Source organism: Pan paniscus, chromosome 1, assembly GCF_029289425.2.
Source record: "Pan paniscus chromosome 1, NHGRI_mPanPan1-v2.0_pri, whole genome shotgun sequence".
Classification (NCBI taxonomy): Eukaryota; Metazoa; Chordata; class Mammalia; order Primates; family Hominidae; genus Pan; species Pan paniscus.
The window spans coordinates 32,422,868-32,449,283 of NC_073249.2; the positions used below are offsets into that span (position 1 = coordinate 32,422,868).

At 37.2% G+C, this 26,416-nt stretch overlaps 1 protein-coding gene across 13 annotated transcripts in view; it reads left to right on the plus strand.

The window, feature by feature from the left end:
* ESRRG (estrogen related receptor gamma) overlaps window positions 1–26,416 on the plus strand; it is a 597,527-nt gene that overhangs the window by 118,539 nt on the left and 452,572 nt on the right. For 2 of the 13 annotated variants that reach the window (XM_055108114.3, XM_034946978.4), the window contains exon 1: window positions 17,844–17,967. The exons of the other annotated variants lie outside the window; for them this stretch is intronic. The gene's annotated coding sequence lies outside the window, so the exon portion shown is untranslated. Of the gene's footprint in view, window positions 1–17,843; window positions 17,968–26,416 lie in introns of those variants that run through there. 13 annotated transcript variants of the gene reach the window in all.

Here is a 26,416-nt window from a genome sequence, read left to right on the forward strand (position 1 = left end):
AGTAAGGGTTACAGCTTCCCAGTCCTCACATTCTATGTAGAAGGGTTTGAGAAAGTCCTCTACAAATATTAAGTAAAATAAAGATGATATGTGTAGATAAAAGTCTACTTTTAAAATTTAGTTCGCATTATATCTTAGGCATCTATCTATATGTATATATATGTGTGTGTGTGTGTGTGTGTGTGTGTGTATATATCCTCCTTGGAAACTTTGTTTGTGTAGTCTCCCATTTGTAAGGATTTTTCCTTCTGATACCATTAGGTTGCATTAAAACTTGACTCTTAAGAGCTTGACAGATAGGTCCAATACCCTAGAGTAAATGTGCGAGTCTAGAGGACAGTAAAGGAAATTTATGCTAAAAAAATTTTTAAGCCAAGAATGGAGCAAGTATGTAATTACTTGCTCCAATAAGACTCCCAGGATTTCTCCAAACAATGAAAGAAACACCTTGAAAATAAGAGAGAGCGAGCAAGATTCTACTGGCTTTCACTCTTTTATGACTATAGGCATGACTTGTACCAAGTGAGCACTACATAAGAAAGGAAATGACTCCATCTCCATTCCAGATGCTCCATACTGTGGTATCCACTATAATTAAACTAATAAAAAGAGTAGGGGAAGCTCCAGATTCACTTCTTTTCCCTCTAGTGAACTTGACTTAGGCTGGATATGGAATACAATTACCTAAACTCTCTCTCTTTGTTTTTCCTTCTTTATGAAAACCGTAAGAGTAATAAGGAGGAAAGACAGACTTGTTTGACTACAATCCATCATTTAAGCACAAAACAAAACACAAACCACATCATTGAAGGGTAATAAAAATGAGTCTAACTGGCAGTTAGGTTCCTACAAATCAAAATTGCTACCATTGCTGCTGTTGCTTCTCTTTGTAAATGAAGAGATGAATGCTACCTTTGTTCAATGAGCCCCTAATTAAGAGGTGTTTAGCATTGAAGGATATTGCTTTGAAAAGATATTGCCAGGTAAATGTCAGACCTATGGAGACACTGGGTTATGAAGGTTACATCTACTGAAGGTAAACTTAATAAAACAGCCAACGGCACAGACATGGTTTAGAGATTCACCTAATAGCTTAAACATTTGCAACCTCATGGAGTAGTGTCCTAGTTTAATTCTCTCCAACTTATTTTTATTTTAAGCTATGGAGGTTGGAGTGGATGAGGGAAGAGGAGTAATCATTTTCATACACACACACACACACACACACACACACACACACATTTAGGAGCATTTTCTACTTTGAAGTGCTGGGTTATGCTTATATGGCTTTAAACGGGTTACTCATTTAGAGTTATTAGAGTGATTTGTATTTTTTATATTTATCTACCTTTAATTTCTACCAATTTTTTTCAAACTTTTTGGATTAATGTAGGACTCTACTAAGAATTTTGTTAGATACACCTTTCCAAGAAACTTGGATTGGAAGTTTCTATTAGGTGTTAGATAATTGCTTAACCTGCTCTGAAGGAAACTTCAGCCCTGGGAGAATTGTGAAGCTCATGGACATTTAGAAGGTGGTTGGATTTGTCATGGAAAGCAGCCCTTTTTGAAATCTTTGTCATGGGTCAAGACCATTTCCTGCTGAGCTTTGTGGGATAAGAAGGTAAAATGATTTGTCCTGGGATCTCTTCCTTCAAATGATATATGTGAAGAATCCCACAGGGAACCAGCACATGCATGTACTCAACAAATGTAGTTCTTTCCCATTGACAAAAGTGATGTCCGGGTTATTTGACCAGTTGCCTATTCCTTAACCTCTTTGATTAAAGGGCATTCTACAATCAAAGGGATTAGATCCCAGACTACCTATTTTTCTGTAGTACCTCTCCTCAAGACTTAAAAGTAGAGATGCAGACTATATAAAGGTTGAGAATTGAATATTTTCAGAATTCTGAGTGTCTTTTTAGTGAGCACTGTATATTTCCAAAGTGCTTGAGATCATTTATTTCTGTGATTTAATAGAGACTAGAGCCAGAATAAAGGAAGGGCCCTCCAAGATTTTCCGCCAAATTGGCAGGGCAACTGCATCATGATAGAAGAGTTTATGGCTCCTGTTACCTGGGCTCAACCCGTGCACCTAGCTTTTTGTACTTTCTGGTTTTCCTTCTTTGAATGCTGGTTTTACCAAAAGTTAAACAGAGGTTGCTTCTTTTTGTCTTCCCCTTTCCATGTCTGTCCTTGATCTGACCAGATCATTGTATTTAAAATGATTGGTAAGAGAGAGGACATTGAAAGAAGAATATGAACTATGTGAAATAGAACAATGGTTGTTCCTTAGTTGATAAAGCAATCTGATCTCATTTCTGAGTCCACCCAGTTGTTGTTTGTTTTTATTAAAAATGTCTGTAAGGGTAACTGTTCTGAGTATATATCCAAGATAATAACAACGTTAACTGGCTTTGCTGCAGAATCAACAAGAGTAACAAAACCATATGTCTGTTGATTAAGAATGACATAAAACAAATTTGTTAACTAAAACAGATAGTGTCAACAGTTTAAGCAGATATCATATGATGCTTAAATCCTATATTTGCAGTTCTTTTTTCTGGGAAAAAATATTTATAAATTACTTTTTAAAGCATGATTGTAGCCTGCTGAGAAAATTCTGAAAGAAAATTAAAAAAAAAAAAAGAAAAAACACAAAAGGAAGTGTAACCCAGAAACTGCCCTCCCTGTCCTCCGAGGGGAGAGAGAGAATGAGAGAAAAGGCTGGGGGTGGGGAGGGAAAGAGACCCATATAGTTCATCCAGGGAAAGTAATTGAAAATGCTAATTCTCTGCCCACAGACTAAAACTTTGAAGGACAGGTCCTTGTCATTGGACTCCTCAAGAAACAGCAGAGCAGAAATAAAAATAGATCATTGACCAAACATATCTCTTTCAAACTGAGAAGTTTTAAAGTGCTGCTGCCCATTTTTTTCTGTTTAAAAAATTATAAACCTTTTTATTTTTTACCCTGAGAACTTTGGAGGCTAATGTGTATGTGGTTTAGGAATAAAAATATTATGAATCTCAGCTTAAGAAATGTTGAGATCTTTTTGTTGCTATTTTTTTCCCCTTTGGAAAATGAATACCTGCAAGAGTTAGGTCTAGGTTATTGTCATATCAGGAGTTTCAGAGACATAAGTCAACTGGAAAGATTTAAAAAAGATATATAATAGTTGCATGTATTTTGGGATATATGTGATATTTGGATGCATGCTACAATCTGTAATGATCAAATCAGGGTAATTGGGATGTCTGTCACTTCAATCATTTGTCTTTTCTTTGTTTTGGGAACATTCCAATTCTTCTCTTCTAGCTGTTTTGAAATATACAATAAAGTATTTTTAACTATAGTCTCTCTAATTAGCAAGACTTTTGGGAAGATGAATATAGTTGAAAGTTACCTACTTATGTTCTTTAAAAAGAAATATTAATGATAATGATTCCACTATGATAATAATCTTTTTCTATTGTAATTGTAAGCTCGAAAGTTACACCAGGGTTTGTGACTGAGTTACTGTGTTGTAACTAGTGGGGCTGGGACAATTAGGATAACACAGTTTTTGAAAGTGGCCCGAACATATAGTTTGTTAAAAACCAGGGATACGCTTATGGGTTTTTAAGAATCAAGAATGCTGTTATAGTAGCTAGATTTGGGATTCATCTAGTCATTCAATCATCCTTTTATTTATTTATTTATTTTTGAGACAGAGTTTCACTCTTGTTTCCCAGACTGGAGTGCAATGGCACTATCTCAGCTCACCACAACCTCTGCCTCCCAGGTTCAAGCAATTCTTGCGCCTCAGCCTCCCAAGTAGCTGGGATTAAAACCATGTACCACCACACCCGGCTAATTTTGTATTTTTAGTGGAGATGGGGTTTCTCCATGTTAGTCAGGCTGGTCTCGAACTCCCGACCTCAGGTGATCCACCCGCCTCGGCCTCCCAAAGTGCTGGGATTACAGGCATGAGCCATTGCTCATGTTAAGATGTTAAAGCCATCCTTTAACATCTGCATATGGGTCCAGCACTGGTTCTGGGCCCTGGGGCTACAGCAGCCACCTGAAGACACTGAGGGAGTGGTTGTGTAGATGTCTGGGAGGGGTGTATTCCATAATGGGAACAGCAGGTACAAACATTCTATGGAAGGGGACTGAGTGGTATGTTCAAGTAAAGCGAGGACAGCAGAAGGACTGGGCTGAAGTTCCTCATGGAGAGGACAATGAGAGGTGATGTCAGAGGAGAAACAGGAGTACTACAGGGTGTGTAGGCTCATTAGGCCGGTATCATGGCTGTGGCTTTTACCCTGAATGAGATAAAACCATTTATAGGATTTTGAGGTGAGGAGTGACATGATCTTACTTACCTTTTTGAAGGATCATCCCAGCAGCTGTTTAGAAAATAGACCGACAAGGGGCTAGGACAGAAGCAGGGAGCCTCATTGAGAGGCTGCTGCAGTTCTCCAGAGAGGGCACACAGTGGTTTGGACTCCAGTGGTAGACATGGAGGTGGGGAGAAGTGGTTAGATTCCCTGGGTCTGCTTCAAAGGTAGTGCCAACAGGATTTGGCGATGGTTTAGATGTAGGGTAAAAGAGAATGAAAATCTTCAAATCACAGGCTCCCATTCCACTACCTTAAATACCTTAATCTCTCATTTTAATATCAACCAGAACAACACAAACTTTTACACGCACCTGCACTGTACTTTAAAAGTTTAAAAGCTTTTATTTACTTTGTTCTTGTTGCACTTATGTAGTACATACTAGTTCATCTTTCAGATGAAATAACAGTGGCCTAGTGACATTAAATACTCTGACTAAGCGTATGCAGCCAGTCATTGGCAGAGCAGACACTTAAACTTGTGTTTCTACAGAATTGATGTCATAAAGATAATCCTCCTTATTAAGTGCTGAGACCATACCTTCTGAGGTTCCAGCATGTCAGTGACCCAGACAGTCCGTTGATGAGCAGAGTCAATGTGACACATTCCTAATACTGTTAGAAGCTACTGCTGTATGTTAGCATGGATTATAGTTTGTATATGAACATGGAGGTTCTGGCCTACAGTGAAGTACATTTGACTGTGTACTTGGTGTTATTTTTTTCTGGTAACTAGCAATTAATGTACTCAGTTTTGGCCACTTCACTCTTATCCAGTGATTCTTAGGTGTCCCATTGGCAATTATTTGTGGTTCAGGGATGTTTCCTGAGTTACTAAGATAGGAGCAAGCCTAATTAGCCAAGCCAACAACTATAACTCTGACTGTAACTCCTGATAGATTGCTGACCACTTGACTCACCTATCACAGTTGCCATCTTTTTATGAATGTGGACAAAAACCAGCATAATTTTAGCATATCAGGTTGGTAGTTGAGAAAGCCAACTGGCACTCCAATTGGTCTGATAGGTGGATTCAAGGCTAAAGTGCAAGTTGAACTATCTATTAATGGAAAAAAATATAAATAGAAAAAAAAACTCTACCAATTTTGTTCATCAGAGATAATAATGTCTAAACACCCTAACCTCAAAATCATTAGTCCTGAATATCTCAATCAATATGAATCTCTCAGAAATCAATTTGCTGCTACAAATATGATTGTTTAATAATTCACAAGTTATGGGCCTTCAGGCTAGAAGAGATTAGCGTAGCTGAAGGAAAAGAGACAATCTTCACCTCAGATAAGATTTCAATTAAAAGAAGACAATGTCTACGAAATACAATTTAATGTTTGACGTGTTACTCTTTTATGTGTGTGTGTTTTGAGCTGTATGTCCTACTGGGGAGAAATCAATTTAGTTCAGTCTCGTTGTTTTCAGATCAGAGCTATTTAGCTGTTTTCCTGAAGCATCATAAATATTTTATTAAAATAAACCATTGCAAATTTCGGCTTTACTTACTAGATTAAAACCAATAATTTTAAATAGCTAATGACTGGTGCCAAATCACAGAGACATTTTTCTCTGCAGTATTGAGGAGAAATAACAGATGAATCTTTTGAGGCATTTTGGTAACTGTTTCGTGGCTTTTCTGTTTTATATCAGAGAGGGGAATATTGTTTTACGAATTTTGCCTTTGGAATGGCCCGTGCCCAATGTCATCAGTTTGGATGACATGCATTTCCAATACTTGTACTTCTTTCTAACACGTCGCTTTCATAATAAATCTGTTCACTGTAAAGATATTGCTAAGCCTGGCTTCATGAGTGCTCTCCCTCTGTTCTGCAGTTATGCAATGTGGACATTCCAATTATTAATGATTCTTATAGATCTCACTTTGATTCTCTTAATTGTCTATTCTTCATCAAGAGTTCTCTGGCCTAAGAATCTCTTTAAACTGTTGTAAGGAGAGAACATATTTTTTTTTCTCAAACAGTATTTTCTGCAGTCAGTGGCTGAAATGTTCTTCTACACTATTTTATAATGGAGCAGATAACTATTGGAATGAGGGTTGCCAGGGTCACTGCTATACACCCAGGAGAATGTCCTGTCACCTGAATGACTTGGTTCAGCCCCCACCCTGGGCCACACCCCCATGTAGGGCTGGGTGACCTTTCTGTCTATTTGCATAATCTTCCTTCCTTGGATTTATTCTCTGTGCCTGGGTCAAAAAAAGGGGCTCATTAATAAACATTTATTGAGCACCAACAGGGTATTATGTTCCAGATATATTCCCTTCCCTGTAGGTTTGGAATCCACAATTTTGGCTCCCAGCAGTCACCTCTGCCCTGATTTTGAGAAGAGTAAGGTATCTAAGCAATTGAAAGGACATTCAAATATTTGTGAACTTCAAAGGGAGATAGTCCTTCATCTAAAATGTCCTTTTAGATGGTCAAAACTTCTAAATATTCTACTTGTCTAGCAAAGCACAGTGAACTGTGAGTTTCTGGGATGCGGATAAACCATGATTAGGTTAAACATATTAACACTCATAGATAATAATTAGGTTCTCAAGTTAAAAACATCTGTTCTGTTAGGTGTGAGGACCAGAGAGAAAAAAAGAACCACATAAAAACTGAAGAACCTTGTCAAGGTCATTGGCATCTAATTTTTAAAGTTATCTGAGCTAGGTAGCCATTGTGCTAAAAATTCCGTCAGGAGGCAAAGTTGAAGAAGACACTATGTTGTTAGAATGTATGAAGCTTTTTACTGAAGCATGATACATAATTGAAAATGCCTTTAGCAAATTCCTGCTTTAATGGGAAAATACTTTGTCATGCAGTTTTTCAATTAGTATTCACTAATTCAAATTGGTTTATCATTTACCCAACTGCACATTAGATTTTTAGTGATGCATTTTCTCATTTTATTTGTGGATTTTCCAGTTGATAGTAAAACTTTGGTGGCTTCAGTAATGTTTCCATGGGTGATTCTCAGCATTTTTCTGTCTAATATAGTGGCCCACTTGAACTTGACTCTGGTGAAAAGCTATGGGGTTGTAGCTGTTTGAATTAGAATCTGGGATGGGAGGAAGGGAGAAATTTGAATTTGAAATAAAGAAGGTGATGATTCTTTCATGTGCCATTGTCTCTTCCCCTCAGATTCAAGAGAATTCACACCTCAGTTATGAAAGGCATCTTCCATCACAAATTTAACATTCTTGCTTGAAAACATCACAAATTTAACATTCTTGCTTGAAAATTTCAGCTGGGCACTGTAGCTCAGGCCTGTAATCCCAGCACTTTGAGAGTGCTGAGGTGGGTGGATCACCCGAGGTCAGGAGTTTGAGACCAGTCTGACCAACATGGAGAAACCCTGTCTCTACTAAAAATACAAAATTAGCCGGGCATGGTGGTGCATGCCTGTAATCCCAGCTACTCAGAAGGCTGAGGCAGGAGAGTTGCTTGAACCAGGGAGGCGGAGGTTGCGGTGAGCTGAGATAGCGACATTGCACTCCAGCCTGGGCAACAAAAGCGAAACTCCGTCTCAAAAAAGGAAAGAAAATTTCTATAGAAGGGCCAATAGTCCAAAATGTGGTTCCTAAAACATCAGTCAGTCAATCACTTAAGTATTTACTAAGTACAGAAGGTAAACTTATAATTATGTTAGATCATGGGTTGTGGTCAGTGGAAACATAAAATAGGTTTACCTGTTTTTTATGTTTTTTTCCTATGTCTTTTTTCAATTTGGATGAGGAAAAACTTAATCAAAAATAAGTTCCTTGAACACCACAAGGGTCAGAAAATTTCAACATTCATTCATTCGTTTAGTCGTTCATTCATCGAATACTTAAAGAATCTCTCTCCTCAAGTGGGTTACTAATATCAAATTTTCTATGTTTACATTTATTCTCCTCACTGGAAGGTGAGCTTTATGACAGTAGAAAATGTTAGGCCACTGCCATATCCTCAGAGATTAGAATAACAACTAACACATAGTAAACACACCATATATATTTGTTAAGTAAATGCATGAGTGAATGAATGAATGATTAAATATGTGCTTAAGAAAGATTTCCCAAAGTAAGAATACTCAGACCTGAGATTTCTAAAGGAGTTAGTCTAGGAAGAGTGGAAGCAAAGAAGAAAATTTCTTGCAGAAGAGTAGTAGACTATTTACATTAGCACCCCAAAAAGTAAAACACTTGAGTATAAATCTAAGAAAATATGTACAAGAGCTATACAAAGAAAACTACAAAACTCTAGTTAAAGGATAACTAAATAAATGGAGATATTCCATGTTCATGGATAGGAAGACTCAATATTGCCAAATGTCAGCTCTTGCCAACTTGACCTATAGATTCAATGCAATTCCAATCAAAATTTCAGCAAGTTAGTCTGTGGATATCAACCCATGGATTCTTAAATTTATAGAGACAAAAAAAAAAAAAAAAAGACCCATACTAGTCAACACAAGAATGAAAGAGAACAATATGAGAGAACTGATACTACTTTAAAGCTACAGTAATCAAGACAGTGTGGTATTGGCAAAATAATAGGCAAGTAGATTAATGTAACAGAATAGAGAGCTCAAAACTAGACCACATAAACACAGTCAGTTAATCTTTGACAATGGAGCTGGGGAAATACAATGGAGAAAAAATAGCCTTTTCAACAAATGGTGCTTGAACAACTGCATATCCACATGCAAAAATAAAAGAATGAATCTAGACATAGATCTTACACTCTTCACAAAAATTAACTCAAAATGTGTCATATACCTAAATGTAAAATGTAAAACCATAAAACTTTTAGAAGAGAACATAGGAGAAAATGTAAATGACTTTGGGTATGCCAATGACTCTTTAGATACAGCACCAAAGGTACAATTCATGAAATAAATAATTGATTTCATTAAACTTAAAAATTTCTTCCCTGTGAAAGACACTGTCAAGGGAATGAGAAAACAAGCCAAAGACTGGGAGAAAACATTTACAAAAGACATCTTATACAGGATTGTTATCCAAAATATACAAAGAACTCTTAAAACTCAACAATAAGAAATCAAAAATAAGCAAAAGACCAGAGCAGAAAACTTACAAAAGAAGAAATACAAATAGCAAATAAGATAGACAATCAACATCATACGATGTGACTCGGGAATTTCAAATTAAAACAACAATGAAATACCACTGTACACTTATTTGAATGGCCAAAATCCAAGACACTGACAATACCAAATGCTGATGAGGATGTGAAACTACAAGAACTTTCATTCATTACTGATAGGAATGCAAAATGGTATAGTCACTTTGGTTTAGAAGACAGTTTGGGCAGTTTCTTACAAAACTAAACACACTCTTACTATATGATTCAACAATCATGTTCCTTGGTTTTTACCTAAATAAGCTGAAAACTTGTGCCACACAAAAATATGCACACATATGCTTATAGCAGCTGTATTCATAACTGCCAAAATTTGGAAGCAACCAAATTGTCTTTCAATAGTGAATAGTTAAATAAACCATGGTACATCCAGACAACGGAGTATTATTCACTGCTAAAAAGAAATGAGCTATCAAGTGATGAAAATACATAAAGGAAACTTAAATGCATGTTACTAAATGAAAGAAGCAAATTTGAAAAGGCTATATAGTATATTATTTCAACTATATGTCTTTCTAGAAAAGGCAGGGTCCTATGGAGACAGTAAAAAAAGATCAGTGGTTGCCAGAGGTTGGGGACTGCAGGGTGAAGAGGTGAGCTGCAGAGGATTTTTAGCGCAGTGAAACTATTTTGTATGATATTATAATAATAGGTACATGTCATTACATTTATCCAAACCCTTATATAACCCCAAGAAGTAACCCTAATGCAAAGTCTGGGCTTTGGGTGGAAATGCTGTGTCAATGTAAGTTCATCAGTTGTAGCAAATGTACCCCTCTGGTGGGGAATATCAATGGAGAGGGGGGGCGGTGCTGTGTATGTGGAGGGTAGGTAGGTGATACTTAAGAAGTCCCTGTACTTTCCTCTCAATTTTGCTGTCACACCAAAACTACTCTAAACAGTAAAGTTTATTTTCTTAAAAAGAGTAGAAGACAAGGCCAAATGTAAGATCTTGTTTAGGAAACTCAGGTAGTCCAGTTCAAATGGATGTGTACACAAGGCTGGAGTGCTGAGGGATGTGGCATGAGATGCAAGTAGGGCCAGCCAGAAACAAATAAGGTGACTAAGAGTGGGATTCCATCCTTTTCACTTTTGTATGTATAAGTTTTTGTTTCTTAAAAAAGCAACCACCCTCTGTAGGATGCATGGGTTTTGACAGCTGGAAGGCCATTGGTTTATAGTGGCTTATAATACAGTGGAATTTGCAATGTGGAATTTTAGAGGCACAGGGAAAAGCTTGGGCTGGTTTTGTTCAGCAGGAATAGACTGAAGTAGACTGAGGTTCCCTGGGACCTCAGGACGATGCTAGGATAAGAAAACAAGAGCCGGAAGTTGAGCACCATGATGAGGGAAGGGCATGGAAGAACAGGCATGGAAGGAAGGCCATCCTGGGAGATGCCTATATATCTAAATTCCTTACCGGTGAGCCTGCACCCACTGAAGGCATATGTTTTCCTAGTAGTGTGGCTAGTTTCTACCTTCTGGTCTTGTTCTTCTGGTTTCTGTTTACAAGATGATTACTCCTAGAGGTGGAGCCCAAGGGCTTGGGAATAGTAAAGATAAGTAAGTGGACTTGCTGCCAATGGACAACAAATCCTTACTTTGCTCCTAGTATCAGAATTCATATGTATAGACAGCCTGAACAACCATCTGGTGTATCATCTGAAGCAGAATGAATGGATACAAATAATCTTTTGTCGACACATTATACTCCAACATGATTCTTCCCTTAACATGAGATTTCTGTGGAAGTGGGCAGATCATTCTGATGAAAGATAAATGCAAGAATGTCCCTAACATTTGCTGGGCTAGGACACGTGTCCAAATGGAGACCCAGGTACCATGAATGTACCTGGCTTATAAATTGTTAAATAAAACATGTTCTATTGTTCTACCTTGACAAATGTACCTTCATGATCCTTTTTACTTAAAATGTGGCCCACATACCAGCAGTGTCAGTATCATTTTGGAGCGCATTAGAAATGCAGACTTTCAGGCCCTACCTCAGATTTACTGAATCAGATCTGCATTGGAACAAGACCCCCAGGTATTTTGTTAGTACATTGAGCTTTGAAAGGCAGTGTTCAGAATGAACTGGAAGGCCAAGCTCTAATTTAGAATCCACAGACTTCTTAGAGTAGTGCACCAGACCATGGCAACATGACAAGAACTCTTTCTCAGCCCTCAGCCTCTAATCTGACCCCCTTCCTACTCCCAGCTCCTTCCAATATCTGAGTGCCTTGTGCACACCTCTATGGATGCCCTAGTCTGCACATTCATATCCCTTTAATATAGCTTCCCTTTGGCCTCCCGCCAGGCCTAGGAATGTATCTAATAGACTAGTCAGCCACTGGAAGGATGGAGTCAGGCCTGAAGTAGGCCTAGAACCACTTGAGTAGGGAATTCCTAGAAGACGGGCATAGGCTCTAGATGGGCATGTCCCCTCGGCCATACCATGGAGAAGGGTATAGCCACAGGAGGTCGGGGCCTCTCATGCCCTGGTTTGAGTAGTACTGGGTGAATGTATTTCTTTCACTGGGGATGAGATGATTGTGGTGATAACATTCAAACTAGAATGCCTTCAATAAGTTGGTGATTAATAGATGAGGGCTTGCATTAAAAAATTCATCTACATCTTGAAAAAATGGAGCTGCTGATAGGCATCCAGGACCATAGAACATCTTAGGGACTGACAGCTTATACTGAAGTCTGAATTTCTTGCCATTCAGGTTGGGATGGTTTGGAGGAAAGATGTGTCCTGAGGGATTTAAGAGATTGACTCTTGACATAATGAAGTCAAGAAGTAGGAAAAAAAAAGGCATATGTGTAACTTTTCGGTTGCATAACATTTGACTTGTCCATGATACATTTGACTGCATTTTCATGGTTAGCCAAAACTAGCTTCTCAAAAGATATTTTGTGCCCTCTTTCAAAATCTGACACTCCATCAATGGAATTTCTTTTTAAAAATGTAATGAAATGTGATTAGTGCAAATGTCTGTGAAATTTATTGAAATATTAAAATCCTATTGGGTCTTTGTTTATGAAATGTATTTTTCTGTGTTTGAGGTTTAGGGAAGCTTGATAATGAGGCTGTGAAGATTCATGGCCTCTTTTCTATGGCTTAATTTAGGCTCTATATCAAATATGTAAAATAACATTATATCTTCCCACCACCTCTGTGGATCATACATTTTGTTATTATTTCTCTGCCAGAGGTTTTTTTTTTCCTTCTCTTCTCCTTTTATAAAGAACTACTAATAGTAGGAACATGTTTAATATAGAGAGCCATTATCTAGACCAGAAAGAAGAAGTGAGTTTGGGTAATGATTTTTCCTTCCAGGTGTAGCTTTAGGGTTAGGTAGACACATGCAGATTCATGCTCAGTGTCAGCTGCCACCCTCACCCCTCTATACACTCATTCCATTTTAGGACATGCATATTCCATCATATACTGCCATTATCTAAACTCCCCAGAGCCATCATCAGCTTCTGTGAGGCAAATGACTTGCTCAGCAGAGTTGCCTATGGGGTAGGGAAGTGGAGATGATCAGGCTATACAGTGTCCTTTGGGGATGGGGGTATGGAGTGGATGATGTTGCTGTCAGCAGACCTGTTATTTAAGGAGGCAGCCAGTGATCTTTTATCTATTTCATAGCAAAGCAGCCAAGGCCATCCTTGATCCCTTCCACATGCAGTTTTTACATCTGTTCTGTGATTTACTTTCTCTTCACCTATGTTTACTTTGTGCCAGTGACTTTGCTTTGCTCTGAGGATAAAGACCAAAATCCTAAGCATTCCCTCAAAGTCTAGTTAATCTGGTCCTACCCACTTCTTGCACCTCATCTCACTCCATATCCTCTACTCTGTGCACCTGTCTTCCTGCCTTCTTTTAGATCCTTGGAATCACCATGCTCCTTTTTGCCACAGGACCTTTGCACCTGCTGTTCTGTCTGCTTAGAAATCTCCAGGTAGTATCTTTGCCTGATTAATTCCTACTCTTTTCTCAGATATCTACTTTGTCTCCTCATCTTTAGGGAATCCTTAGCTGGCTTTTGTCTGTCAGTCAAATCTCTGTTTTGTGTACTTTCAGATCACTTCTTTTCCTAATGTGGCTTTCAGTAATGGCTGACTCTCCCACTAGACTGAGACACTTTGAGGCAGAGACTGTGTCTGCTTTAGCTTCTCCTCTGCCTTCCTTGTACTTTCCATAGAGCCCTGCACAAAGTTGGCCTCTGGTGTCCCTTATGGAAGGCATCGGAGAGCACAACGTGATTTTCCTCTTCTCGGGTTTCCCTAAGGACACCACTGCGTGGCTTAATATTTGGCAAAATGTCATCAAATTATTTTGTATAGATTGGTGGCTCATTTTTAAAAGCTTCATTTTAGGATAGTAGAGGAGGATAGACAAGTCTTCATTCAACTTGTACGAGAGGAAGCCAGCAAATGCTCTAGAATTACGTGGCTTGACTCTGTTAGGTTCCTCAGGACCTCAGGAAACATGGTTTAAGCCTGTCTTTAGAAGACAGAACTATCTAATGAATCGTATTAACTTTGAGCCCAATTATTTTTATCCTGGGTGGCACCAAAAAGTGTCACATACTCTATGATTTTACCTCTAAGCAAGATTGTTTTCATTCTGTCAGGCAGTGGTGGTTTATAACCTCAGAAACCAACTCTGTCGCTTCCCTAGTAATCAGTGTCACAGCCAGGATGCTTGTCCCACTGCGTGATATACATTCCTTTCACTATAATTTCATAGACTCATTTCCTTTTGTTCTTTCCTCAGGGATAATCTGTTTTAATAATTATTCTTTAGGTAGATGAATCACATTTATATAGCGCCTTATAGTGTACAAAGTGCTTTAAGCACATCATGTCATTAAATCTCCAAACAACTCAGTGAGTTGAATATTATTTTCCTGTCCTTTCACAAAACAACCGAGAGAAATTATAGAACTTGTTCAGGGTCATATGGCTTGTAAGTGACACGTATGGGTCTCTAACCCAGGTATGTGGATTTCCACATTTTCACAATATCAGGAGCCATTCTCTGCACACAGGAACTGATATTCTACCTGGTTCTTTTTTAGACTTCCCGTCTTGTCATATTAATTGTATATACGTTCTCAGTTGCTATTTTCTACACCTATGTTCATGTTCACTGTTTTTTCTGAGCTCTAAGTTTTCTCTGTGTAATGTGTTGGTTATGTAGTCCTGAAATACAGTGTCTTTTTAGAAAGCTTTAAAGTGATTAGATTTCAATGGTTCCTATACAGTGCACTTCTGTTCATACATTCTGGTAGCGTGCTGGCTTTGTTTTTTAGCAACAAGATTTGTTAGCCTAGCAGTGACTTTTATAATTTAACAATAAGAAAGAAAAGAAAAAAAGAGAAAAGAATAGAAAAAAGAAAAAAAAGATTCCTACTTGTGGAAACACACCATCTAATGGATGAGACAACAGATGCAGGACTTTACAGATTAAATTTGTAGCCTGAAATGTTCATTTACACCTCTGTCTCTGCCATGCTTTCAAGTGGGAACACGTTTTTAAACATTCACAGACAAGGGAATTTTAGGCACTTAGCTACACTAAGCCGTGTCTTCTTGGAATGAAGACAGAGAAGAAAGCAGAAAAACTCAAAGACTTGACCAGAGATTCCTAGTTGGGAGGAAATAACCAGGTCACCAACATTCAGTAGTACTTAGGCAATGCCAGGGCCTCACACTGAGGTTACCAGCTTGCCGGCCATCTGTAGTAAGGGAGCTACTCTCAGATTCTCCCAAACCACTTTCTTTCTCTCGCTAGTTCTTTTGATTCCTTTGTGTTTATTCCATAGTTTCGAATAAGAACAAAGCTTAAAAACTGGACTTTCTATTTGCAGTTAAAAAAATAGCAGAAAGCACTGACAATTTTTCTTTCTTTACGGTTGTAACAATTACGTCATGTTTGACTATAGGGTTAGAAGTATCAGATAATTTCTTAGGTAAAATAATTGCAATAATGATCCTGTAACAAGAATCATAGTGGGAAATTCCTTTAAAGTGAATAATCTGTAGTAAGATTATGTCACAATTTATTTTGTGTGTGTATATGTGTGTGTTTTTCTCTTTTAGCCAAATGGTTTTCAATAGCAATTACTGAAGTGTCAATGACCTTCTCATTCAATTGAATTAAAAAACTTAAATGAAGTTTTACTAGTATCAATCTTTGCTGTCATGCAGGTAATTGAGAACATGATATATGTTACAACAATGCCACCTATAGTTAGTAGCCTTTGTTTAAAGCAAGGTAAAATTTTACATATGCTGCAGTAGAAAACAGCCTAAAATAAAAGGTTGTTAATCAACAGTGTATCAAGTACCAGGTACCCTTCCAAGCTCTAGGAAGAAATAGACAAAAAACCAATAAGAGTAAATTTCTCAAGTTGTGACTATTTCAGGGAAGGTAGGAATATACTTAAAAAAGAAATCCTTAAGAAGAGGTAGTTTATGTTCTAAATATCTTCTAATAGTTTGTGGTTTCTTTTATTTTCTTTATGGTATCCTTTGATAAAAATAATTTCATATCCAGATAGACTTTATCATTTTTTTATGGTTGGTAATTTTTGCACTGGCAAAATAATTTTCTTTTTGCTGACTGAGAGGTCATAAAGATATTCTGTTATATTGTCTTCTTAAAGTTGTAGAGGTTTGCTTTTCACAACATTTAGTCCAGCTGGAATTTGTTTTGTGTGGTATAAGGTAGGGTTTCTTTAACGTTTAATCAGTTATCTCAGCACAATTTACAGAATAGTTCATCTTGTTCCCATGGATCTGCAATTTACTTTGTTAGATTCCAAGTTACCATCTGGCAACGTCTTTTTTGTAAACTCTCTATTTGGTCCCATTGATCACTTTGTCTCTTCCTCCTTGTATAAATATCATATTGTCTTACAGTAGCTTTGTAATATGTTTTGATGTCTGATGAAAGAAGCTTGCAAAAGGATAAGCAAACAAATTTGGTATGTTCCTACAAGGAATACAGTAGAGCATTAAAATCAATGAACCACCACAGCTATGTGCATTTACATGAAGGAACTGGGCCAGGCCTGGTGATTTATGCCTGTAATTCCAGCACTTTGGGAGGACTAGGTGGGAGGACTGCTTGAAGCCAGGAGTTCAAGACCTGCCTGGGTAACACAGCGAGACCCTGTCTCTACAAAATTATATTTTTAAAAATTAGCCAGGCATGGTGGCATGCACCTATAGTCCCAGCTACTCAGGAGATGAAGGCAGGAGGATCACTTAGGCTCAAGAGTTCAAGGCTGCAGCTAGCCATGATTATACCACTGCACTCCAGCCTGGACAACAAGTGAGACTCTGTCTCCACAAACAAACAAACAAACAAACAAACAAACACATGGAGGAGTCATAAAAGCATAGTATTGAATGAGAAAACAAAAAGCAACCAGAGAGGACTATAGATAGTATGATACCATCTTGAAAAATCCCATAGAAATAACCTAAACAATACCTCATTTAGGGACACATTCATGTAATCAAATTTCTAATTAAAACAAAGGAATGATATGCACACAATTCGAAGTGGTGTTTACTTCTGGTGAGGAATGCAGCTGAATGGAATTGAGGAAGGGTCCACAGGCAGCTTTGATAGTTTGGCAATGCTCATTATTTAAGCTGGTTGGTAGATCCATGAGAGTTTATTCTGTTATTATGTTTCATAACCTACATATATGATATACATGTAGTCGCTAATGATTACAAAAAGAAAATTCAAACACCATAAAATATGTACATAATGATAGTGTTATAAAAGCATAGGAAGGAACTAGATTTTTTTTTTACATTACAGACTTTATTCTTCAATGTTCTATTTGTAATTCAAATTAAATGTACATACACACACATATAATATTTAGGCAAAGTGATACAATGTAATACAGTTTAAATACTGACTCTGGAACTGACCAGCTGTATGAATTTAACAAATTACTTAAACACCCTAAGCCTCAAGGTTCTTATCTGTAAAGTGGGAATAGTTCCTCCTGGAATTCTTGTGAGGTTTAACAGTTCCTCAGTAAGTGCTCAGTACAGGTTAGTTTATTTGTCTGTTTTATTATTACTTAACAAATTCTCTATACATGTATATGTACAGATGTATGTATACATGCAGATGCATATATAAAATATATAATTTTTCACTTTGTTCTATGAAGTCTATTTGATTCACATGCTCACTCAGTCTCAGTTTTTAAAAACTCTTTTAAAAATATTTATTTATCTATTTATTTTAGAGACAGGGTCTTGCTTTGTCACCCAGGCTGGAGTGCAGTGCCACAATCAGAGCTTACTCCTGCCTTGAACTCCTGGGCTTCAGGGATCCTGCTGCCTCGGCCCTCCAAGCAGCTGAGACTACAGGTGTGTACCACTGCATCCAGCTATTTTTTTTTTTAAGATAGGGTCTTGCCATGCTGCCCAGGATGGTCTCAAATTCGTGGGCTCAAGTGATCTTCCTGACTTGGCTTCCTAAAGTGCTGGGATTTCAGGCACGAGTGAACATTCCTGGCCTCATTTCTTAAAAATCAAATTGATTTGGTACAGTGTTTGGGAGCACAGTTTTAGGTGTTTTTTTTTCTTTTAAATAGATATATCTGCCGCTTTTAAAATATAGTTAAAGACTAAAATGTTATGACTTTAAGTTGGTAAAGAGTTCAAATATATAGTCCTCTCAACACTTCTGGAGCGTTAAAAACTTGTTCTAGGATCTGGGAATCAGTAGTGAGCAAAAGTTGTGGAATGAATGGGCAAAATTCCTTGTCCTCATAGAGCTTATATTTTGGTAGAATGAGATAAACCATAAATAATAGGAAGGAGAGAAGGAGGGAAGGAAGGAAAGAAGGAAGATAAAAGTGCAAAAGGGAGGGAAGGAGAGAGGGACGAAGGAACTAAAAATAAGTGTAAAAATAATCACGTCTTCATGGGTAAGTGTTATGGGAAAAATAAAACTGGATAAAGGGAATAGGGAATGCTGGAGATCTGGTTGCTATTTTGTGCAGAATATTCCAGAATGTACTAAAGGAAGTGAGAAAACAGGCAGGTGGATCTCTGGGACAAGAAAGTCCCTGCAGAGGGAACAGGAGCTCTGAGAGGTCTGGTGATTGGTTGCTCAAGGACACCAGGATAATGAAGAGTCTAAGCAGATGGAGCAGTACTAGGAGATGAGATCATAATGTTACCCGAGTGGCAGATCGTGCTGTGCTTTAGTGGATGCTGTAAATATTTTTGGCTCTTAGTGAGTGATCTGAAATGCTATTGGATTGCTCGGAGCAGAGAAGTGTTAAGAACTAACATATTTTTAAAAGATCCCTTTTTAAAAATGGGCAAAAGACTTGAACAAACACCTCACAGAAGAAGATATACAAATGGTCACTAAGCATATGGAAATACACTCACAATCATTCATCATCAGAGAAAGACCACAGTGAGATGCCATTGTATACCCATTAATATGGCCAAAATTAAAACAAACAATATCAACAAGAACCCACTGACAAATGCTTACAAGTATGTAGTGTAATCTGAACTTTTATCCATTGCTAGTGAGTGTGAAAATAACACAACACTTTGAAAAATAGGCAGTTTTTATCAAACTAAAAATTTTTACCTATGACCCAGCAATTCTACTCTCAGGTGTTTACTCAAGAACAACAAAAGGATAAGTCCACAAAAAAGCTTTGTGCAGTGTTTATAGCGTCTTTATTCATATAGCTAAAATGTGTGAAACAACCCCAAATGTCCATCAACAAATAATGAATTAATTAGGGGATATTTATACAATGGAATACTACTCATCAATAAAATGATATAACTATGAATACTCTCAATAACAGATGAATCTCATAAATGTTATGCTGTGGTAAAGGAAGCCAGGGACACATGGTGGTGCGTACTATACGTTTCCATTCATGTGACCTTCTGAAACAAGCAAAACTAAACTTTCATAGCAGGAATCAGAACATTGGTTTCCTCTGGGAGGCGATTGAGTGGACAGGATCATAAGGGAAACTTTTGGGTATGATAGGAATGTCCTGTAACTTGGTGGAGATGGTTTTACATTAGTCAAAACTCATCAAACTTTACTTTTAAAATCTGTGTGTCTTATCGTAGGCAATAATTAGTTATTTAATGGATAATTTAATACTTAGACTTTCAAAAAAGAAAAACATGTCACTGTGGCTTGCCTATAGAGAATAGACTGAAGAGGCCGAGGGTGGAGACAGGGAAACCAGTCGGGATGCTGTTGCCCTGGTCCAGGAGGGAGATGCTGGTGCTGTGGATAGAGGTGGCAAGGATGAAGTGAGGGGAACTGGTCAGCTCTGGATATCTTTTGAAGGAAAAGTCAAATGGATTGCATGGATGGTGTTAGAGAAAGAAAGAGTTGAGGATGTTTCTGAAGTTTTGGGGCTGTGCAACAACAAGATGTAAAATATTGGGGAAGGATAGATTTGCTTAAAGAGTGAGAGTACTGTGGATTCATTTTTGGAAATGTTAATTTTGAGATGCATATTAGACAAATATGCATATTCGATCCAAATAAATGTGCTGAGTAGGAAGATAGATAAATGAGTCTGGAGTTCACAGGAGACATCTTGGCTAAGGTTATAAATGTGGGATTTGTAAGTACATATATGGTATTCAAAACTATAGAGACTAGCTGTGACCACCTAGGGAGAGTGTAGAAAGATAAAAGAAGAGATCCAAGGACTTGGCTTCTTTAACATTTAGAGGACTGGGAGGTGAGCAACAATCAACAGAGAGTAGATAAAAGAAGCAACCAGTGAGGAGGAAAGCAAAAAGAAAGTGATATTCCTAATGTTCATCAAAGAAGTATAAGAATCTAACCAAGTCCTTTTCACATTTAAATTCTTTGGAATCACTTTTATCCACCAGTCAATATTTTTAATATCACAGTGATATGATGCTTTTCATAACCTGCCTTTAATACCTTTAAGATTGAAAGTATAATTTCAAGACTTGCAGAATATTAAGATTTCATCTCATTTTTGTTCTATTTTGTGGTTTTTCCTATTTGGCTAACCTTTTGGTTTTGTTTATTCCTTGATTGAAAGCTTTTGATAGATAAATATTGGTACACAAGTGACATAGGAATTGTTCACGCCAACCTCTGTTAGCTTTCAAGATTTTATTGTTTTTTCTGAAAGACTTGGCTATTTCTATTCTCTCTAACTGCACTGCCAGGCATGTGATAGGATAGCTCCTTTGTACACAATGACATTATACCTAGTGCATCACCACAAGACAATCCTTTTTAAGGCATTTTAAGAGATTCAAATTCAACTTAAAACAAATTCCATAATATGGAACCACAAAAGACTTCAAATAGCCAGAGAAATACTAAAAGGAACAAAGCTGGAGGCATCACACTACCTGACTTCAAAATATACTACAAAGCAATAGTGATCAAAACAGCATGGTACTGGTATAAAAACTGACACGTAGACCGATGGAACAGAGTAGATAACCCAGAAATAAATCCACATATTTATAGGCAATTGATTTCCCACAAAGGTGCCAATAACATTCATTGAGGTGGTGTTAGAGAAAGAAAGAGTTTAGGATGTTTCTGAAGTTTTGGGGCTGTGCAACCACAAGATGTAAACTATTGGAGAAGGATAGATGGTGTTGGGGAAAGTGGATATCTATACGCAGAAGAATGAAACTATATCCCTATCCCTTGCCACATACAAAAATAAACTTAAAATGGATTAAAGACTTAACTGGAAGACCTGAAACTATAAAGCTACTAGAAAAAAACATACAGGAAACTCTTCAGGACATTGGTCTAGGAAAAGATTTTGTATGTAAGACTGTAAAAACACAGACAGCAACCAAAAAGTAGATATTAAACTGAGAAACTTCTGCACAGCAAAGGAAACAATTTATGAAGTCAAAAGACAACCTGTAAGTGGGAGAAAATATTTGCAAACTGACACAGACTAGCTGTGACAAGGGACCAATATCCAGAATACACAAGAAACACAACAGCAAAAACAAAGCAAAACAAATAATTCAATTAGAAATGGGCAAAAGATCTCAATAGGGATTTCTTAAAAGAAGATGTACAAATAGCCAATAAGTATTTGAAAAAATGTTCAACATCACTAGTCATCAGGGAATTGCAAAAATCAAAACCATAAGGAGATATCATTTCGCTTCATTTAGAATGGCTATTATCAAAAAGACAAAAAAGAACAAATGCTGGTGAGGATGCAGAGAAAAGGGAAGTCTTATACACTGCTGGTGGGAATGTAAATTACCACAGCCACTATGGTGAACAGCATGGAGGGTTCTTTAAAAAAAACCTAAAAATAGAACTACTGTGTGATCCAGCAATCCTACTACTGTGTATTTATCCAATAGAAAGGAAATCAGCATATCAAAGAGATATCTACACTCTTATGTTTATTGCAACACTATTCACAATTGCCAAGATATGGAATCATCCTAAATGACCATTAAGGAATTAATGAATAAAGAAAGTGTGGTATATCAACACAATGGAATACCATCCAGCCGTAAAAAAGAATGAGATTTTTGTCATTCACAGCAATGTGGATGAACCTGAAGGACATTATATCAAGTGAAATAAATCAGACAAAGAAAAGAAATACCCTGGATGTTCTTACACATGGGAGATTAAAAGTATTGAGTTCATAGAAAGAGAGTATAATTATGGTTATTAGAGGCTGGGAGGGGTAGGTGTGAGGGAAGGATGGGAGAGGTTAGTTAACAGATACGAAGTGACAGCTAGATAGAATAAGTTCTAGTGTTCTATAGCACTGTAGGTTAGATATCATTAATAATAATTTAGTGTATATGTTCAAAAAATCTAGAAGAGAAATTTTGAATGTTCCCAACGCAAAGAAATGATAAATGGCTATGATGATGGATATTCTAATTACCCTGATTTGATCATTACACATTATACATGTATCGAAATACCACTCTATATGCATAAATATGTACAATTATTACATGTCAACTAAAAGTAAAGGGAACAGAAACCCAACTCCATATGCTGTTGCCAATGCAAATAGTACCAATGAAGTGACAATCAGATGAACAGCTAAGTTCACACATGCTCAGGCAGGATCACTACTGAGATGTCACAACTTACTCCTCTGCCTGTCAGCTGGCAAGTGTCTTAATTGAAGAAACATAGCATATATATTAACGTGAACCATATGCTTTATATGTGATAGCCTTGATATTCTGAGGCATACATTATACATACATTTAGAACTTGATTAGGTAATCAGAATATTGTTCAACTGGTGGAATGCTCAAGGCATGATCTTTGACTCGTTTTATATAAGGTCTTATTATTTACATATGCCTAAATCAAGTAATTAGGAGCCTTTAGTGCGTTATATTGAAAATTGCATAATGCACTCTGCTCTTGTTTCCCTAGAAGAGGCCAAGATTCATCATGTTAAATTAAGCAGCAAGAAGTAGGAATAATGATGGAATTTCCAGGATATAGAATGAAGCAAACTGAACTTGGTTTTGATGGCCCCAATGCAGTGATAGGGAGTTCTTGAGTATCTTTACAGAGCTTTCCTGAAAATGGCCATCCAAGAGGTGTGAAGACTTCTTCAGTGGAGAGGGGCTGTGTTGAAGTTTTTATTTTTTTTTAATATATTGAGTTATTACTTATAGCATTTTTTTATCCATGGAGTAGTGCATGGATAATTTTTTAGTTAAAAAAATACTGATTGCACTCATATTAACAAGTCCATTATCTCATAATCTAAAAAATACGTTCAGAGATGAGATATGATGTAACTTGGCTCATAAGCTAAAGAACCAAGATGACAATTAAGTGATGTTTTAGAGATATTTATCTTCTCTTTAACAATTGAAAAATAGGAAGGAGCATGGAATCTATAGAAAATCTAAAGTAATGATAGTAATATAAAGTGTCTGGGCCATTTTCGATTTTGCATAGGTTTTTTAATGTTTTCCTTCTTACTAGTCTTATGATTTCTTTCCATTGCCCCCCAAATTGATATATCATTAATGATAAACCATATGATTGTTTTAATATTTATAATTATATCTGTTATATTATTTCTTTAAGCATTTTGAAATAAGACACAAAAGAATACTTGAGCTATATTTTATATAATTTCCAAATAATTTTAGCATTCTTCCGCTTTGCAAGTAGAACCTTTGCCTGTACAGCTCTGTGATTTATGATGACATCACGTCCTTTCAGAGATAACACTAATATGTCACTGAACCTGAAGTGGTGAGGTCAGAAGTACATGTGAAGTAATTATGGGCCTGAACTGAAGACCATGCCTCAGTTCAAAGGAAAGCAAGCAGGGCCAAGAGGGAGGATGAAGGTATCGGGGATAGGGAACAGAAAAGAAGACAACAAATCTCTGAAATATGGTCATTGGCATGAGCAGAGATTTTACCCTCAGTATTTTCATAGTATGCTTAGGAAAATGAAAAAAAATAATGATGGGAAAAAAAGCCTGTGAGCCTTTAAAACTTTGCTCTATTGCATTACTAAGAAAGGCTTTGGAAAACAGGGGGGTTACATAAATGAGAGCAGGTGCGGTCGTGCAGAGGTAACTATTCAGCATATGTAAGTGCAGTTGGAAAATCGTTGTCTTGCAGAGAATACTCGAAATTGGTCCCTAATGGCCTTGGTTTTTGTCATATGGTCTTGATTATAAGGCTAAAATTGCATTGCCATGCCTTTAGTGTGAACGAGATGGATGGATAATTATTACGTGTGCTGAATACCTTTCTGCATGGAGGAACTAGGCCATCCCCTGGTCATTGTAGCTACCATTTTGACTGGCTGTCAGAAAAGCTCGAAGCGGCCAATTCATCACCATATTTATGTGGGGGAGAAATGGAAATGTGCCTCTGTGGTTGGGTGTGCATACTCCCACATACATATACATATGCAGATTGTAGACATGCTGAAGTGGCCCAATGTGAGTGATTGTGAGGCAATGTTCAAAGAAGCAGTTGAATTAGTGGAAGTGAGGGGTACAAAAATGAAATGGCGAGCTCTGTAGAAAATTGATGACTCTTGGTGGTGTCCATGTGCTAGTAGCTGACAGCAAAACAGTGCCAGGAAAGATCTGGGGGCTCAGTTGGAAATGTTGCAAGAAGTTTAAAATTATTGACAATAGGAGCTGTTTCTGGAAGACTGATGATTCTAGGCATACTAAGAAAAAAACCCTTTTCTTTGTTATGCATGTATTTTTAACCAATTTTGCTATCTTGCATGCCTCTCAGGATCCTCTCAGAAGGTGGATATAATGACAGTGACAAAAATTCCAGCAGCTATTTTTGCCAAGAATAAATTTTGTGTCTGTTTCATAGTTGCTACTACCATCTTTACTGGTTAGGATGCCACAGGAGGATGCCATGGGGGAATAATAACAAACCTAGTGCTCTGTCATATCTGAATGGGTAAGATTCAGGAATGCAATAAGATCCCCGACCATGACCACACAACTCATTCATCACGGGAATATTTATTAGGGATCCTGTCCTTGTAAGGCTGTGGCTTCCCGTTTCCACGCTGCCCTTTGCAAAATATGGGCAATTAGCTATGAGGGCCACTATCTCTTCTACACTAAGCCTTGAACTTTGGGGCCAGCACTGAGGGGAGAAAACAAATCACCCTTTCCTGAAGAGGTTGTAGAAAGTCTAATGTGAGAGCAGTCACAGGTTTGAGAGGACAGTGTTCTGAGCCCCAAATCAGCATTTGAAAGTTTTCGGGTTGTGGTATATAATTTGCCACTCAAAGACCAGTGGGGGTGTTGGCAAGGTGTGGGGCAGAGATCGTTTACACAAGTTGATTGATCAGACATAGCCATCACTCTAGCTGTTCTACTGATGATATTTAGATTGTTTGGATGCAGGTTGTATATTTATGGTAAGAAGTGGCCAAAACATTAAGGAATTCAGGATGTGTGTTTCTTTGTCAATTAAAGAAAGAGTAGGAAATAGAAGTGCAGAACCTTTATGTATATATTATATATATATATATATGCAAACATATGTATATATAGTATGTGTATATGTCTGTGTGTGTGTTTTCTTATGCAAAATACTTAACAAGAGTCAGAATTCTGTAACAATTATTTAAGCATATTTAATGCAAGCTTTTATTTTTTGCTGTATACACACACACACATATAGTGATAGTTCCATTATACCCATTATTATGCTATATAGTAGTTAAATCTGGGATTCTAGGGCAATAAAACATGAGGGTTACACTATTTTGGTGCTGTTTTTAGTTTTCATTTCTATTGGAAAGTGCTAAATTAGTAGCATTTTGTGATTCCTGATTTAGCTCTTTTAATAAGAAGCAGAAGCTAAAAACAGCCCAACCAAGCAGTTGAAGTCTTATCACAAGCCCGTAAGATCAATAAGCTAAAAAAAGTATGAAAGTTTTTGAGTGACAGCTTAAAAATGGAAAATTTAAATATATATCACTGCCTTCTGCTCCATTGTGTAATGCATAAAGCCCATTTTGGCAGTACATTTTTAAGCAGTCAAGAAAGTGATTTATTAGTATCACTGGATTTGTGTTTATGTTCCATGCTGTAAACTATGCTTATAGCAATATATCTGTATTAAGGCGTTAATACTAGGAGTGCTACCTAAGCTTAACGTTACTAATATTGTTCAAAGTATAGTTTATTGGGCTATAAATAGTGACATCAGTATTGACACTTGCTGCATCATCTAAGTCCCTGAATAACTTGTGTCTGATGCTAAATGAACATGCTGCTGTTGACAGGATATA